Below are 15,926 nucleotides of genomic sequence, written 5' to 3' on the forward strand. Positions count from 1 at the left end.
CTATTGAGAGCTCCGCAATGTATGCTTCAGGATCAGGCAGGTGTCAGGCCCAGTATTCACAATGAGGGTGACAGGCAGGGCAGCATCCAGGGCGGGCAGTGCTCTCTGTGGTGCTCGGAGCCTCTACCCCTCTCCCAACTGCCTCTTCTGTGATCGGCAGGTGCTAGAGCAGAGTTTTCAGTTTGAAAATTAACCGGGTTTTGAAGCTCTGGCATGTCTATTTGTTTTATTAATTTATTAATTATTAACTTATTAATTATTTGTCTTGTGTAAGTGTTTATATTAATCAATCCGTTTGTTTTAACAAGAGAGAATTACACATGGGTACGCATAAGTGTGCAATTTAATAATAACATGCACGTTTGTATGTTTTCATGTTTAAACGTTGCTATGTGCTGTTTATTTTGAGCACAAAATGCTTTTCGAATTAATGCTTTTCTATGTTGCAAGAGCTAGATAATTACATACACATAAGGGTATTAGTGGGGTTAACACTGTTTAATCACTATGCTGTGGTAACGTTGTTTTTGTCTCTTTAATTAAGATGGTCTATTGTGGCCTATGGTGGCCTAAACAAAGATGGCCGATATGTCAAGCCTGGCCTCGAGTAGAAAACTGTGACGAGAGAGAGCCCTGCTGGAAATGGTCCTGAAGTCAGCTGACCACAGTCCTTGCTTGCTCGATGAAAACTTTCCGTGAGGACAGCAGCAGTTTTGGGTGATCTCCAAGTGAAATGAAATGTCCTTGGCAGCCTTGGGAAACAAAGGAGCTTTAAAGAAAGACTCTGAACCATGATCTCATTGCCGAGGAAATGTAGAATTTGCAAGATACAATTGTGTTTCTTGGTTCCTGTTCCGTTTTGTTTATTTTGTGATTTTTCCTGAGCGGAGATTTTCGAATGTAGCGATGTGACATCCTTTCCTTCTCGCTCTGCTCAGCGGTTCAGCAGACGTTATGTATCTTTTCTTTGTTCGATTTACTATAAGAATTGTTAGCTAGAGAGGGTTTTTGCCACTTGCCATTTGCCTTTGCCGCGTACCGAATCTGCGTTGATGAGGATCGTTGCTGAGAGGACTGCGTCTTGAGAGACTTTACCGAGAGACTTGTCCTGACCCGTTCTGACATTTAGCTAGAATAGGTAACTATGAGAGAAATGATTTATTCTGATTTACTTTCTTTGACTAATTTTAGATAAAGCAATATAATTTTGAATACGGTGTTGGTTATTATTTCTTGTCAATTATTGAGTACTATGTTTTGATTATTATGGTATAGACTGTTTAGATTATGTTTTAAGGCAGTTACAATAACCAGGTCTTATCGACCTCGATATAGATGCAGGGTGTTTAGGAGTTTTCTTTCCACAGGTTTAGTGCTGGTAGAGTATTTGAGCGTATGTTAGTGAAATGGGCCCTAGTGTGTGATGAGTGTATGTGCGTGTAACTGTGAAATTACTCTATCCGTGGAAGTAAGGATAATATATTCACCCTGATCTCTATCAATTTCCTGGTAGCAGAGTTGTGATGGTTGTTGATGATTGTCTTGATCTGATAAGATTGCTTGTATATTAGCTTATTGATTATTGATTATTGATGTTGGTATATGTACTAATACTATATGTTGGAGTCGTCATGTTGAGTTATATGTAGTGCTTCTGGAACTTGGAAGCTGGTAGCAGTTCCGTAGTAGGGCAGAGGGAAGTATATGCTGCTCTCGGGAAAGACGGAATTGTAAGGAAAAACGTGTGACAATTGAAGTTGCGCGTCACATTGTCTGGGTTCGGAATCAGTGACATTATTGCATGTTACTATTAGAATATATTTCTGGTATATAAGGAGTGTGTATGGTAGTGAAGGTTATCTGTGAAACTCTGGTCTTAAGTCCCAGGGATCCGTAAGGATTACCGTTAAAGCTTATCGCGGGAGAAGTAATAGGTATTCTCTGAGCTTGTTTGAGGAATCGGGCAAAGGTCTGCTTAGTTGATGTATGTGATAATTCTGTAGTAGGACAGATTGTTCTCGGGAAGCAGGATTCTGTGTGCATGTACTATATTTTCTTGTATGAATGTGCGTGAATGTATATACATTTAATTGATTGTAAGACTCTTTGGACAAGTCCTAGAGGAAACAGTTAAGGGATGTATGAAAGTTGTTGACTCTTGAGAAATAGATTTTCTTTACTATTCTGTGGTTAGCGAAGCAGACAATGGAGATGTTTTTATGTTGTAACTAATAGATTTTGTAGAAATTTTTTACACGAAGTCTACTGAGAGATTTTGTAAAGGAGGGGTAGACGAGTGATAGGAGACAGGAGACAGGCGACTGCAGCGACTGCTGATGTCAGAAAGACCGCGCTCTGATTGGATAGTGAATCAGAATAGTGTTCGCGCTGGGATTGGTGCGTTGGTGTGAGCCGCGCAAGGATTGGAAGAGCTATTCTAGTGACGTAGACGCTTCAGGATTGGTGCGTTAGTGTGAGTCGCGCTGTTATTGGTTGAAAATTCGTATTGTATATTTATAATACGGAAAAGAATAGAGAGTTTTGGTAAACGCTAAAATGTATTACCAAGAAGAGAAAAAGAAGAAAACATTCTTTGGAAAAATTAAAATGTGGTTTAACAAGGATAAAGATGTTAAGACGAGAGAGGGTGAGTTGTTACCTCCAGCGAAAACACCTGCATCCTTCATGGCTGCAAAATATGGGTATCATACCTGTATATGGTTGGAGAATTGGGTTAGGTATACTAAAGAAGATGGTGTTCTAGCCTTTCCAGAACATGGTTCATTTAATCTGGCCGTGTTAAGAAATTTACGGGAAAAGATGTTATGTCTAGACCCGAAACCAAGACCTACACAGTTCGAGGCTTTAGTGGAATGGGAAGAGGAAGTTCATGAGCGAGAAAAACAGAGATCTGGAGGATACTAGAGGCACATGTTTGGGAGGAGACATGATCGTGAAACTCATCATGATCGAATGAAAAGATGGCGAGATGCTAGTATGTCAGAGGGATTATATCCGATGAGAACAGTTGAAGGGGGAGCAGAAAGAGTTCCTGAGTCAGAAATGAGAAGATATGGAGTTAATGAATATGAGGATGAGGTCTTGAATGACATGATTTACAAAAGACCACCTCCATATAGACCAGAACCGGAGGAGAGTACACCAGCTGTTTCTCCGATAAGAGATACAGTTTGTATTATTGAGAAAGAAAATGTGACACCTGAATCAAGAGGTAGTAACTCTTTCAGGGAGAGAGAGAATCGAGGTAGTGACGAAAATGCCAGACAACTAGCCAGAACTACAACAGAGCTGACTGAGAAAATTAGGGAGTTAACGAAGAATTTGGAAGCTGTTACGGTGCCTGTAACAATAGGTCCGGTTATGCCTGTGTTTGACAAACAGAGGACAGGTGAAAATGGACTGGTGATTCCATATGTTGGGAATAATTTGATAAGTTCAGTTGGTCCTTCAGGAGATTCAGGAAAAAGAGCAGAAAAAAGAGACCTGAGACAATCCAGACATGACATATGTAGTGAAATACTGGATGCTAGTGAAGCTAGTTGTTCAGGGATGCCAATTTTAGAACCGCAGAAAAGAGTGGTTCCGGTGAGAAAAACTACTGAGATAACAGCTGAAGATTTAAATGATTGGATGAAAGTTCTACAGAAAAAAGATAAAGATTCACAAGTAATTGATGTGGCTAGGTTACGTGTAGAATTAGAAGAGCTTGTTACAGGAACAGTTCCAACAGAAATTCTGAAGAGTCATCATGATGGTGAGCTAATGTTCATGTGCAAAAACATTACCTGGAGAGCGAGAAATACACATGACAGGTTAAGAGCAATATCGAATTAGCAGGGAGTTGACATTGATAAAGTGAAAGCTTTACAAAAAACCTACAGGATGGATTTTACAGAGAAGGATATTGAAAATTTGAATGCTACTGGTAGAACAGGACAGATTAAGGAAATGGTAGCATTATTACGAAGATGGGGAGATGTAGAAAAGTGGAAGGATAGGTGGTATAAGAAAAGAGAGGAATCCGAGGATAGAACAACATATTCAGCATTTCCAGTGAGAGAAAAAGAGAAACCAGTGGATAATTATCCTATGAGAGAAATACCTGGAGGAGGATATGTACATGTCCCATGTACCAGACAGGATATTTTATAATTTACGAATGATTTCCCTCGATTGAGAGAAAAGCCCGTCGAGTGGTATAGGCAGGTAGATAGGTTTGTGAAATTGTCAAAAGTGCTGTGGATTGACCTGAATAGTCTGTTTGATATAATTGTTCCAGCAGACTTGTGGACTGAGTGTAAAATAGTTGTGAGTTGGCCTACTGAGGAATATCCAAGAGATCCAAGAACAGGGGCACCAGATCCAGAGGTAATGAGAAAGTATGACCAGGTGATGGTTTACCTGAAGAGTAAAGTACCTGCGAAAGAGACAGATTGGGTAAAGATAGATAGAACACAACAGGAAGCAAAAGAATCAGTTCATGCTTTTTACGAGAGGCTGATACTGGCTTTTAAACAATTCAGTGGAGATGAACACCTGGGTGACAAAGATTTGAGTCATTTTGTATACAGATTTGTATATGGTCTCAGACCTGAAATTGGTGAGAGAATTCGTGAACACACAGTGGATTGGCAGAGTAAGAAAATAGATGAAATTCTGAGACATGCAAAATACTTCAGTGATGAAATTGAAGCAAAACAAAGAAAGCTGAAAGAGAAAGCAATGTGGGCACAAGTGAAAGTTGCAGAAAGACAGGAAGCACAGTTAATGGAACAGGCAAGTAATCCAGGAAATAATGCAGGGAATAGACCTAGATATGCAGGGAAAGGAAAGGGGAATCTTGAGGAAGCAAAGAAAAAGTTTCCTTGTCACAACTGTGGCCAATTGGGGCACTGGAGATCGGAGTGTATCAATCCACCATTAGCGAGTAATGAGAATAAACCCTTAAATCAACAGGTGCAGAATGAAGGAAATAATCAACAGCAGCAACAACAGAAAGTTGTGAGACAGCAGAGTCAAGAGCCAAAACCGCCCTTGCCGCAGAATAGAGGGTCACAAAAGTATAATCAGGATTCCGGATTCTACAATGATGAACAGGTAAACAAACCAAGGCGTTCTAACCAGGTACAGCAGTACTTGTTAAAGAGTGAAGGGAGTGAATCTGAGGGTGATTATTGACGGTGCCGAAGAGAGGAGGAAGAGTGCATACTTGGTGCAACTCTAGAAATGGACCAGGCAGGACCATTTGTAGATGGGAAAATAAATGAAGAGGGTGTTACTTTTTTGGTAGACACAGGTGCGACAAGATCAACTGTCAGGTCAACAGATGTTAGAAATCTTCCTCTCTCGGATGAAGCAATCCAAGTAGTTGGTGTAGCCAATACACAAATCAGGACACGTCTTACTGAACCAGTAAGAGTACAGATAGGGAAATTTTCAGACATGCACAGATTTATCGTCTGTGACACGAGTCCAGTGAACCTGTTAGGTAGGGATTTGTTATGTAAAATGAATTGTACAATTTTTTGTACACCGGATGGAATAGCCTTTGAGACACCAGATGAGGATGTTTTGTACCGAGTGACTCTAGAAAATAGAGAAAGTGAGTTAATTGGTGCATTTGCAGTGTTTGATCCGGAGGATCTGCCTCGAGAACTGAGAGACACAGTGAAAAGGACAGTTTGGGATTTTACTGGAGAGGATGTGGGATTGATGAATAATGTAGATCCAGTGAAAATTGCAGTGAAAGAGGGAATTACATATCCTAACATTCCTCAATATAAAATGACACCAGAAATAATTGAAGGGATAACTCCTATAATTGAGAAAATGATTCAGCAGGGAGTCTTGAGAGAACTACTGAGTAGTCCGTGTAATTCACCGATAATGGGACTGAAAAAGCCTAATGGGAAATTTAGGATAGTGCAGGATTTGAGAAAAGTTAATCAAATTGTGGTGGCATGTTGTCCTATCGTGCCCAACCCATCAGTGATCCTGTATCAGATTCCACATGATGCTGAGTGGTATACAGTGATTGATTTGTGTCATGCATTCTTTTCAATTCCATTGCATCATGACAGCCAGCCGATTTTTGCATTTAGGTTTGGCCAGCATATTTTAGCATGGTGTCGTATCCCACAGGGGTATACAGAGAGTCCTTCGATATTCAATCAGTTATTGAAAAGATCGTTGGAGAGTTTGATCATGCCTGAGAACTCAGTACTAGTGCAGTATATTGATGACCTACTTGTGGCATCAAAGACGCGAGAAGCTTGTGAAGTGGATACCATAGCTTTACTGAATCATCTGGCAGATGGAGGGTTAAAGGTATCTCCAGCCAAATTGCAATTTTGCAAGAAAGAGGTGCATTATCTTGGGCACAATATTGAAAAAGGTCTGAGAAAAGTGACTGATGACAGAATCAAAATCATCAGGGGAATGAAAGCCCCGAAAACCCAGAGGGAAGTGAGAATGTTCCTGGGTATGGTGGGTTATTGTCGTCAGTGGATAATTAATTTTTCGCTGATAGCAAAGCCACTGATTAAACTGACAAAAAGTGAAATGACAGACCCATTGGAACTAGATGCAGAACAAATGGCAGCATTTGAAGAGCTGAAAAGTAGAATGTGTGAAGCTCCAGCTTTGGGTATGCCTGACTACGAAAAGGAGTTTGAATTGTACTGCAGTGAGAGAAATGGATGTGCACTTTCAGTGCTAATTCAGAAGCATGGATTACTGAGAAGGCCTATTACGTACTTCTCATCGACACTTGACCCTGTAGCTGTGGGTTTACCAGGTTGCCTAAAATCTGTGGCTGCAACATGCAGAAGCCTGGAACAGAGTGAGGGAATCATAATGGGATATCCTGTAAGGGTATTCGTACCTCACAATGTGGCAATTCTTTTGACAAGAAGCAGAACCCAGTACATGTCACATAGTCGGTTGACTAAGTATGAGAAAGTGATTCTGGGAGCATCAAATGTGACTCTTGAGAGATGTGTGAATGTGAATCCAGCGACACTCTTGCCGGATATTGAAAATGTGGGTGTGAAGATAGAAGATGATCATGATTGTTTGGATGTGCTTGATTACTGTACAAAACCGAGACCAGACATAAGGGATCTTCCCTTGCATGAGAGTGATCATGTGTTGTTTGTGGATGGATCATGCCTGAGGAATGATGATGGTGTGCTATGTGCAGCATATGCGGTGTGCAAAGTTTCAGAAGTTATGGAAGCATCACCATTGAAAGGAGTGAAATCTGCGCAAGTTGCTGAATTGGTGGCATTGACAAAAGCTTGTGAGATTGGGAAAGATTTGAGGACAACTGTGATGACTGATAGTCAGTATGGATTTGGAGTGATGCATGATTTTGGCCAACTTTGGCTACAGAGAGGTTTCTTGACATCGAGTGGAACCCCGATAAAGAATGCTGAAGTGATTGGTAAATTACTTGAGGCGATACAGCTGCCTAAAGAGTTAGCAGTTGTAAAGTGTGCTGCCCATGGACAAGGAGAGGATTTTATAACGGTCGGAAACCGTTATGCAAATGATGTTGCGCAATACTGTGCAAAAACAAATCAGTCTATTAATAGGGGACGAGAGGGTGAAATGTCTTTACTGTGTGATGTTTACTAATGTCTTAGAGACATGGGATGAAGTGAAGCAGTTGCAGGATGAGGCAGGAGAGGAAGAGAAGAAAGACTGGATTAAGGCAGGTTGTGCCCCAAGAGAAAGAGACCATGTTTGGGTCTACAGAGATGGCAGACCAGTGATGCCAAACTCCATTTTGTCGTCAATGGCAAGAATGTATCATGGCCAGGGACATTTGGGAAGGGACGCGATGATCAGGTCGTTCAAGCAAACATGGTACAATGCAAAGTTCAGAACAATTGCAGAAAGCATCTGTCAAAGGTGTTTGATTTGTCAGCAATTTAACACTGGGAAAAAGACAGTGGTGAGTCTGGGAACAATAGGCAGAGAAGGAGGTCCTTTTACAAGAATGCAGATTGATTTCATTGAAATGCCCCAAGTGAACAGACTGAGGTATGTTCTAGTGGTAGTCTGTTTGTTTTCAAGATGGGTGGAGGCCTATCCGACTAGAAGAAATGATGGAATAACGGTGGCAAAGTTACTGTTAAGGGAGTTGATTCCTAGGTACGGGTTTCCAGTAACGATTGAGTCTGATAGAGGTGGACACTTCCATAATGAACTTATGGGTTTGATTTGTGAAGCATTGAAAATACAGCAGAAGCTACATTGTGCATACCGACCAGAGGCTTCTGGTGTGGTTGAGCAGATTAATGGCACAATCAAGAATAGAATTGGAAAAATGTGCTTAGCCACTGGCATGAAATGGCCAGATGTTTTACCACTAGTGTTGATGACTATTAGATCTACTCCAGATAGAACTACTGGTCTGAGTCCGCACGAGATAATCATGGGACGTGCAATGCGCCATGCATTTGTACCTGTCAATAAGTTGATGACAATAACTGATGACATGATTTTGGATTACTGTAAAGGCCTGGCTGACGCAGTTCATTCTGTGTTTCACCAGATTGGAGAAGAAGCTACCACACTTAAGAAGAAGCAAACTCATGATCTGAGTCCAGGAGACTGGGTGAGGATTAAGGTGCACAGAAGAAGAAATTGCTTGGTTCCAAGGTGGGGAAGGCCAAGACAAGTCATTTTGACTACAACAACTGCAGTAAAGTGTGCTGGAGTAAAAAACTGGGTACATGCAAGTCATACTCTGAGAGTTCCAAACCCAAAAGAGGGAACTGGTAAAGAGTATTTTGAAGAATCAGATTCCAGTGATGATGAAGATACAGAATGTGGAGTAGTAGAGGCTAAGTCAAGAGATAAGGTCAAAGTAGTAAAATGGCTAACATAGAGGATAATCAAAATAGATGTGCCTTCTTAAAAAGGTGGTGTAGGATGTGCTGCTGCTGTACTGGATTATTAATGCTTCTATGGGGTGTTTTAGTTTTATTAGTTACTTTTAAAGTTACATTTGAGATGCATACAGAGAATATGACAGATATAGAGAACAATTCGCAAAAAGTTGTTCCGAATAGAATTAGTAATACTTACATACACAAAGATAGGTCAATTAATAATTTTTCTAGTAATGTTTTTTCAAAGTTGTTATATGAATATGTGAAAACAATGGAAGTTAGGGATTGCTACGTTTGTATGCAATTACCTGCATCCGTTTCAGAGGGTGTTACTTATCACCATTTACCAGCTACATATGGTATTTCTTGTAGTGTTTTAAGTAGTGTGTTTTATTTGTTGGGGAAAATAGATTATAAGATGTCTAACAGAGATAGTATTTTTGGGCACTTGCCAATGAACAAAGAGCTGAATCCAGCTAAAGAAGCTAACACTTTTGGTGAAATTTTTATTGAAGAAAAAGGATTAACATTAGATTATATTTTTAAGAATAATTTAACTTGCAGTCTGGAAGAAGAGGAGAAAGCTTTCCTGGATATGGTAGAGGAAAGGAGATTGAACATGCATGAGAAAGCAGGGAAATATAAAGTGAGTGAGACAATTTGGGACATTGAGATGGGAAAAGAGTTGAAAAATGGGGTTAGTCCAACTTTAGCTTTAGATGCACCACAGAAGAGTAAGCTGTGCATTACCAGGAGGAAATCCCAATATGATACATATTTTGTTGGGACTAGTGAGTGCCATGATACATACTTCATTGCGACAGGTTGGGGTTTCAGAGGTGGAGAAAATAAAATTTTTCCAGGAGTGTACTATGTTTGTGGGAACAAGGCTTATTACAAGTTGCCTGACCATTGGTATGGCACGTGTTATGTGGGCCTGGTTTTTCCAAAGATTTTTCATATAGATAAAATAAGAGATGTAGAACATATTAATTTACTAATGCGTTTTAGGAGGGAAACTTGGTCTGAAATAGTGGGTGATATTTTTGGGGTTTTGATTCCAGCAGTGGGAATTTCTTTGAATGCTTATGGAATTCGGAAACTGTCAACAGTGGTTGATCGCTTATCGACAAATACCGCTGGAGGATTTCTTTTGGTGAATACGGAATTAAGTGCCGTACGTGCCATGTCTATGCAAAATAGACTTGCCCTTGATATTCTATTGGCCAAGGAGGGTGGAGTTTGTGGAATGCTGAAAGTTCAACATTGTTGCACTTACATTCCTGATGAGAGCAAAGACCTGAAGGTCTATATCAAAAATATTACTGATTTGCATGAAGAATTAGTACCACTTGAAGCTGAGAGTTTGTGGACTAAAATAGCTAATAAGATGATAGCTGTTAAGGATTTTATTACAAAAATAGGTAGTACTATTATAGGTAGAATATTGTTTCCTTTAACTTGCATAATTGTTGCTTTATTGATACTAAGATTAGTGTGTGTGTGTTGTAAAAACAGGAGAGGGAAAAAGAAATTAAATAAAGAGAAGAAAAACAAGAGGTTGAAAAGAGAACCACAAGAAATTGAATTAGAAGAATTGAGGGAGAGTGTCTACTTAGAAACAAAGAGGGATGACGAAAGAGTGACTGGTGTGTAGTGTTGTGTAAGGAGAAAAAGACATTTCCGATTTCTCCTAAAATGGGACTAAATTTTCAGTAATTTTTTTTTTGGGTTATTTGGTGATAAAATCACCAAAGGGGGGATTGCTAGAGCAGAGTTTTCAGTTTGAAAATTAACCGGGTTTTGAAGCACTGGCATGTCTATTTGTTATATTAATTTATTAATTATTAACTTATTAATTATTTGTCTTGTGTAAGTGTTTATATTAATCAATCCGTTTGTTTTAACAAGAGAGAATTACACATGGGTACGCATAAGTGTGCAATTTAATAATAACATGCACGTTTGTATGTTTTCATGTTTAAACGTTGCTATGTGCTGTTTATTTTGAGCACAAAATGCTTTTCGAATTAATGCTTTTCTATGTTGCAAGAGCTAGATAATTACATACACATAAGGGTATTAGTGGGGTTAACACTGTTTAATCACTATGCTGTGGTAACGTTGTTTTTGTCTCTTTAATTAAGATGGTCTATTGTGGCCTATGGTGGCCTAAACAAAGATGGCCGATATGTCAAGCCTGGCCTCGAGTAGAAAACTGTGACGAGAGAGAGCCCTGCTGGAAATGGTCCTGAAGTCAGCTGACCACAGTCCTTGCTTGCTCGATGAAAACTTTCCGTGAGGACAGCAGCAGTTTTGGGTGATCTCCAAGTGAAATAAAATGTCCTTGGCAGCCTTGGGAAACAAAGGAGCTTTAAAGAAAGACTCTGAACCATGATCTCATTGCCGAGGAAATGTAGAATTTGCAAGATACAATTGTGTTTCTTGGTTCCTGTTCCGTTTTGTTTATTTTGTGATTTTTCCTGAGCGGAGATTTTCGAATGTAGCGATGTGACATCCTTTCCTTCTCGCTCTGCTCAGCGGTTCAGCAGACGTTATGTATCTTTTCTTTGTTCGATTTACTATAAGAATTGTTAGCTAGAGAGGGTTTTTGCCACTTGCCATTTGCCTTTGCCGCGTACCGAGTCTGTGTTGATGAGGATCGTTGCTGAGAGGACTGCGTCTTGAGAGACTTTACCGAGAGACTTGTCCTGACCCGTTCTGACATTTAGCTAGAATAGGTAACTATGAGAGAAATGATTTATTCTGATTTACTTTCTTTGACTAATTTTAGATAAAGCAATATAATTTTGAATACGGTGTTGGTTATTATTTCTTGTCAATTATTGAGTACTATGTTTTGATTATTATGGTATAGATTGTTTAGATTATGTTTCAAGGCAGTTACAATAACCAGGTCTTATCGACCTCGATATAGATGCAGGGTGTTTAGGAGTTTTCTTTCCACAGGTTTAGTGCTGGTAGAGTATTTGAGCGTATGTTAGTGAAATGGGCCCTAGTGTGTGATGAGTGTATGTGCGTGTAACTGTGAAATTACTCTATCCGTGGAAGTAAGGATAATATATTCACCCTGATCTCTATCACAGGCGCACCCCAGACATCAGCTTCTGGTTTGCAGGGGTAGGCTATCTTCATCGCAGTGTCTCTGGTGCGGGCGCTGCACGCACGGAGAGGTGGGCGGGGGATGCAGATGAGTAAATGGCACCTGTTCTGGGTCTGGCCACCATCTTAGAGTCAGGCACAGTGCTCAGAGGGATCGTGAAAGGAAACAAGCAGCATTTCAATCTACAAATGGGGCACATTCAGTCTCTGCCGCCACCTCTCATGCTCGCACCTCTCTGGGGGGGTGGTGTGGTCTCCACGCCGAGTTCTCCTCGCGTCTATCAGTCCAACGTGGCAGACAGTGGCGGCCGCCATTTTGGCCAGCTCCGAGGTCTACCCAACAGGATCTGCGCGAGGCTCACAGGTTGTCAGAATCCGAACACACACCTGCACAAACCTGATGTATCTAGGCCCAGCAGGAGCGATGAAGATGACAGTCCGACCCCTCCCTATGCCGTTCTCTACGGAGAACAGTAAATTGCTCCCTAAGAAGCACACGAAGGGAAATGGGACAAAATAATAAAGACAGCTTGCATGGTAGAGGAACTCCCTCACGGTTATTCTTCCTGGAACTGGTTAATGCAGGGACTGGAAGACCCAGGGAGCGTCTACGACTGTATAACAGAAGAACAAGAGAGTATCAGCACACTTAGCCTCCTCAACAAACATACAGGAAGTTAGATGAGGATTAGGTTACACTCATACTTGTATTACTCCAGCGAATGCAAATAAACCACTTCCATAAAAGCTACGAGCCGGATGTTTTTTGTTAGACAAATGTGGATGAACAGGAACCGCTGTGAAACTTAAGTCCATAGAGATAAAGCCTCTCTATTGAAAGTTCCTTCCTGCTTTCCTAGAGCTGCGTCACATGCAGGTTTTAAATGAGTTAGTGGTTTGTAATATTTTCTCAAGGTTGCATTACCTGTGGTTTGCAAAGGGTTAATAGTTCGTAAGAAAGCTGCATGAGATGCGATTTCAACAATGTTAATAGTTCCTTAACATGTGCTGGCACGGAAGCGACTAAAGATTAACAGCCTTTAAATCATAATTTGAATATCACATTAAGATGCAATTAGTCACGCGCGTACGAGGCCTCGGCTGCGCTGACTTAGCTGACTGGGGAATCCTCCCCGTTGTTCAGGACCACTTCCTTAGAGCCGAAATGGAACGCATGAAGATGTGATGGACGTCCCTCGTCGGCAGAAGCTGAGATCTGATGGGTGTCACTCGACGGCAGAAGTCGGGTTGTGGAAGTTTTCCGGCAGGAGCTGAATCCGGACAGCAGGTGTGGAAGCAGTTCTGTGATGACAGGCGAGATTGCCTAGCAAAGGGCGTGATCGGTGGGAGTGGTTATATACCCTTCACAAGCCAACACCCAAAATGTAACAGTGACTGATGGGCCTAAACAGTGACTCATAGCCTGATGGGCGATGAATGACTTATGGCCTGATGAGAGATGAAGTGTGTAATCAGAAGTGCCAAGTCATTGTGGCAGAATATGTGGCAAAGAACAGTGCTGCTTTATTCCAATGCCTGACTACGGGGTTTGTTCATTTCAATGTGTTAAATGGTTACTTAATCACATACAAGCATACTCTTGCCTTGAAGACACATACAATTCAGATACTAAGAATAACAGCAGTACACTCTGAACACCCCACTGGAACCCTGTGGGCAGAAGGGTGCTTTTCCGTACTTGAGTTCTTGGAGTCAGAAGTTGAGTACCCATGACACAGGGGCGATCTCAGATGAAGAGCACGAATCCCCCTCCTGCTCCAACCCCTGGGCTTTCATGGGGTCACCTTCAGTACAGGTAGGGTGGCGATATGCGGCGTATTTGTGTCTGGAACACCAGCGCAGCCCGGGAGCCAAAACGGATTACGTCCATTTGGCCATCTTGCCTGGCCATGCCCCCAACCACGACCTTCTTGTTAACGTACGGATGCAACGTTTTGGGTTTTGAAGGGCATTTGCAAACAAAATGTCCTTTTTTACCACAATACATGCATTGCCCGTTCACTCTTCGAGCTTCTCTTTCCTCCTTGGAAAGGGGGGTCTAATGGCTCCCACTTCCATGGCTTCTACCTGTGTTTGAGAAGGAATAAAAGTCCTTTTGTAACTTTTATCGTATTTAGCATACGTCCTGTCATACCTATGCTTTTCCCTGCTCTTTCGGTTAGCCTATGATCTATTCTCAACGTGAGATTCATCAAATCAATGCAGGTAGTGGGATGTGGGCCTATTCGAGCCAAGATATCCTTCATTTCTTCTCTCATTCCCTGATAATACAGAGACATCCTCGTTTCCTCGGGCCAGGCCATTTCGGCTACTAACCTATTGTAAGAGGTTAAGTACGTAAGCAAATCCTTCTTTCCCTGCTTCAATTCCAGAAGCTCTTTATCTGCGCTAAAGGTAGTGGCCCTCCTATCGAAAAACGTTCAAACTCTCTCCAAAACGCGTTCCAGTTGGACAGAACAGGGTCATCGCTTTTAACTAACGATACGGCCCAATTGGCTGCATCCCCCGTCAGATATGAAATTGCAAAAGTAACTCTGGAGTGGTTATTCGGGAAAGAAGCTGGTTTTCAAGAAAAATGCGACATGACTTGTGTTACAAACACCTGTATCTTATGAGGATCCCTGAATACCTTTCAGGAGTAGCCAGCTGTATGGGTGGAGGAACAGGGACCTGTATCTGCGGGGTCATAGACGAGACGTCAAAGGGATGACAAGTTTGTCAAACTAACTGCACGTTAAGGGCTGCGGTTTCCACTTTGGAGGCAATCAACTCCTGCTGTACCAGAGCCAAAGCCTGCATTTCATCATCTAAAGTGGCCATCCCTGTAAAACGCCATGGTCGGAAGGAGTGTAATTTCTTGGCTGCATAATTCTGTTAGATCCGATGGATCCTAAAACAAATTCTCCTCGTAACAGGAACATTGCAAAAAGGGGTCCACTTCCTGTTATCCCTGACTCTGAGAATAATCAAACACAGAATAAAGGAAAAGCAGGTGAGGGAAAGGGTGTAGGGAAAAGGAACAGCAGGGAGTTAGACATCAAAGAAAAAACATACATTAACTTTCTTTAAGTTTCACTATACTCATGTAAATCTTGCTTGTTTATACATAACTACTATATACCTTGAAGGAATTCAGGTAGAACCTGCTTCCCGGAAAAACGACCTCACAATTATTGTCATGCACCAGAAAAACTGCTGAAACCTGTAAGCACAAAAAAAGAAGTTTCACACCTTATCTTCTGATTCCAGCATGTTACTAATACTGTGATACAGCTGAACATTCAATTATCTTACATAGCTCATAACCATTCAAAGACATATTGATATGAACCTCAGAGAAGATAGGTAGAGCATCAAAGCATAGGGGCGTAAATCACATTCTCAATGAACGCTAATTCAAAACAGACTGGGTAAAGAATATACAGAAGAGTTTTTGTCCGGTTTAAGTGTTTACCAGGCCAACCATGACATGAAGTAAGAAATGCAAATAGAAAGCGAATTGAAAGTCAGGGTATCCTGTCCTCACTCTCACAATGAATGACTTGCTTCCTGCTCCATGAGCAGAGCTTCGGCAGAATACAATGACACAGAGGAGTTTCTTCACTCCCAACAAGTGTAAGAACACAACCGCTTCCGTTTCCTTAGCACCCTGCCGAGAAACGAAGCGGAAAGAAAAGTGACTGCCCTAATGGGGTCTTGCAGAGTCCTCCTCTGGGACTTGTAGCAGGAAAGTAAGTTTTCATGAAGCGTATCTCTCCGCTGCGGTGTCCTTCTTCCTTACCTCAGGAAGAAGCTGTGGTGCCGGGAACACGAGAAAAAAAAAACGGACCTCTTCGCTGCGGCGTCCTTGTCCCAGAACGT

At 41.4% G+C, this 15,926-nt stretch overlaps 1 long non-coding RNA gene across 1 annotated transcript in view; it reads right to left on the reverse strand.

Annotated features, from left to right (window-relative positions):
- The window catches only part of LOC146816716 (uncharacterized), a 37,842-nt gene extending 22,601 nt beyond the window's left edge, over window positions 1-15,241 (reverse strand). Inside the window, exon 1 of the long non-coding RNA XR_014962481.1 lies at window positions 15,187-15,241. This is a non-coding gene — a long non-coding RNA (uncharacterized LOC146816716). The remainder of the gene's footprint in view (window positions 1-15,186) is intronic.
- Window positions 15,242-15,926: the final 685 nt, after the last annotated feature.

Source organism: Triturus cristatus, chromosome 6 (assembly GCF_964204655.1).
Source record: "Triturus cristatus chromosome 6, aTriCri1.1, whole genome shotgun sequence".
Lineage (NCBI taxonomy): Eukaryota > Metazoa > Chordata > Amphibia > Caudata > Salamandridae > Triturus > Triturus cristatus.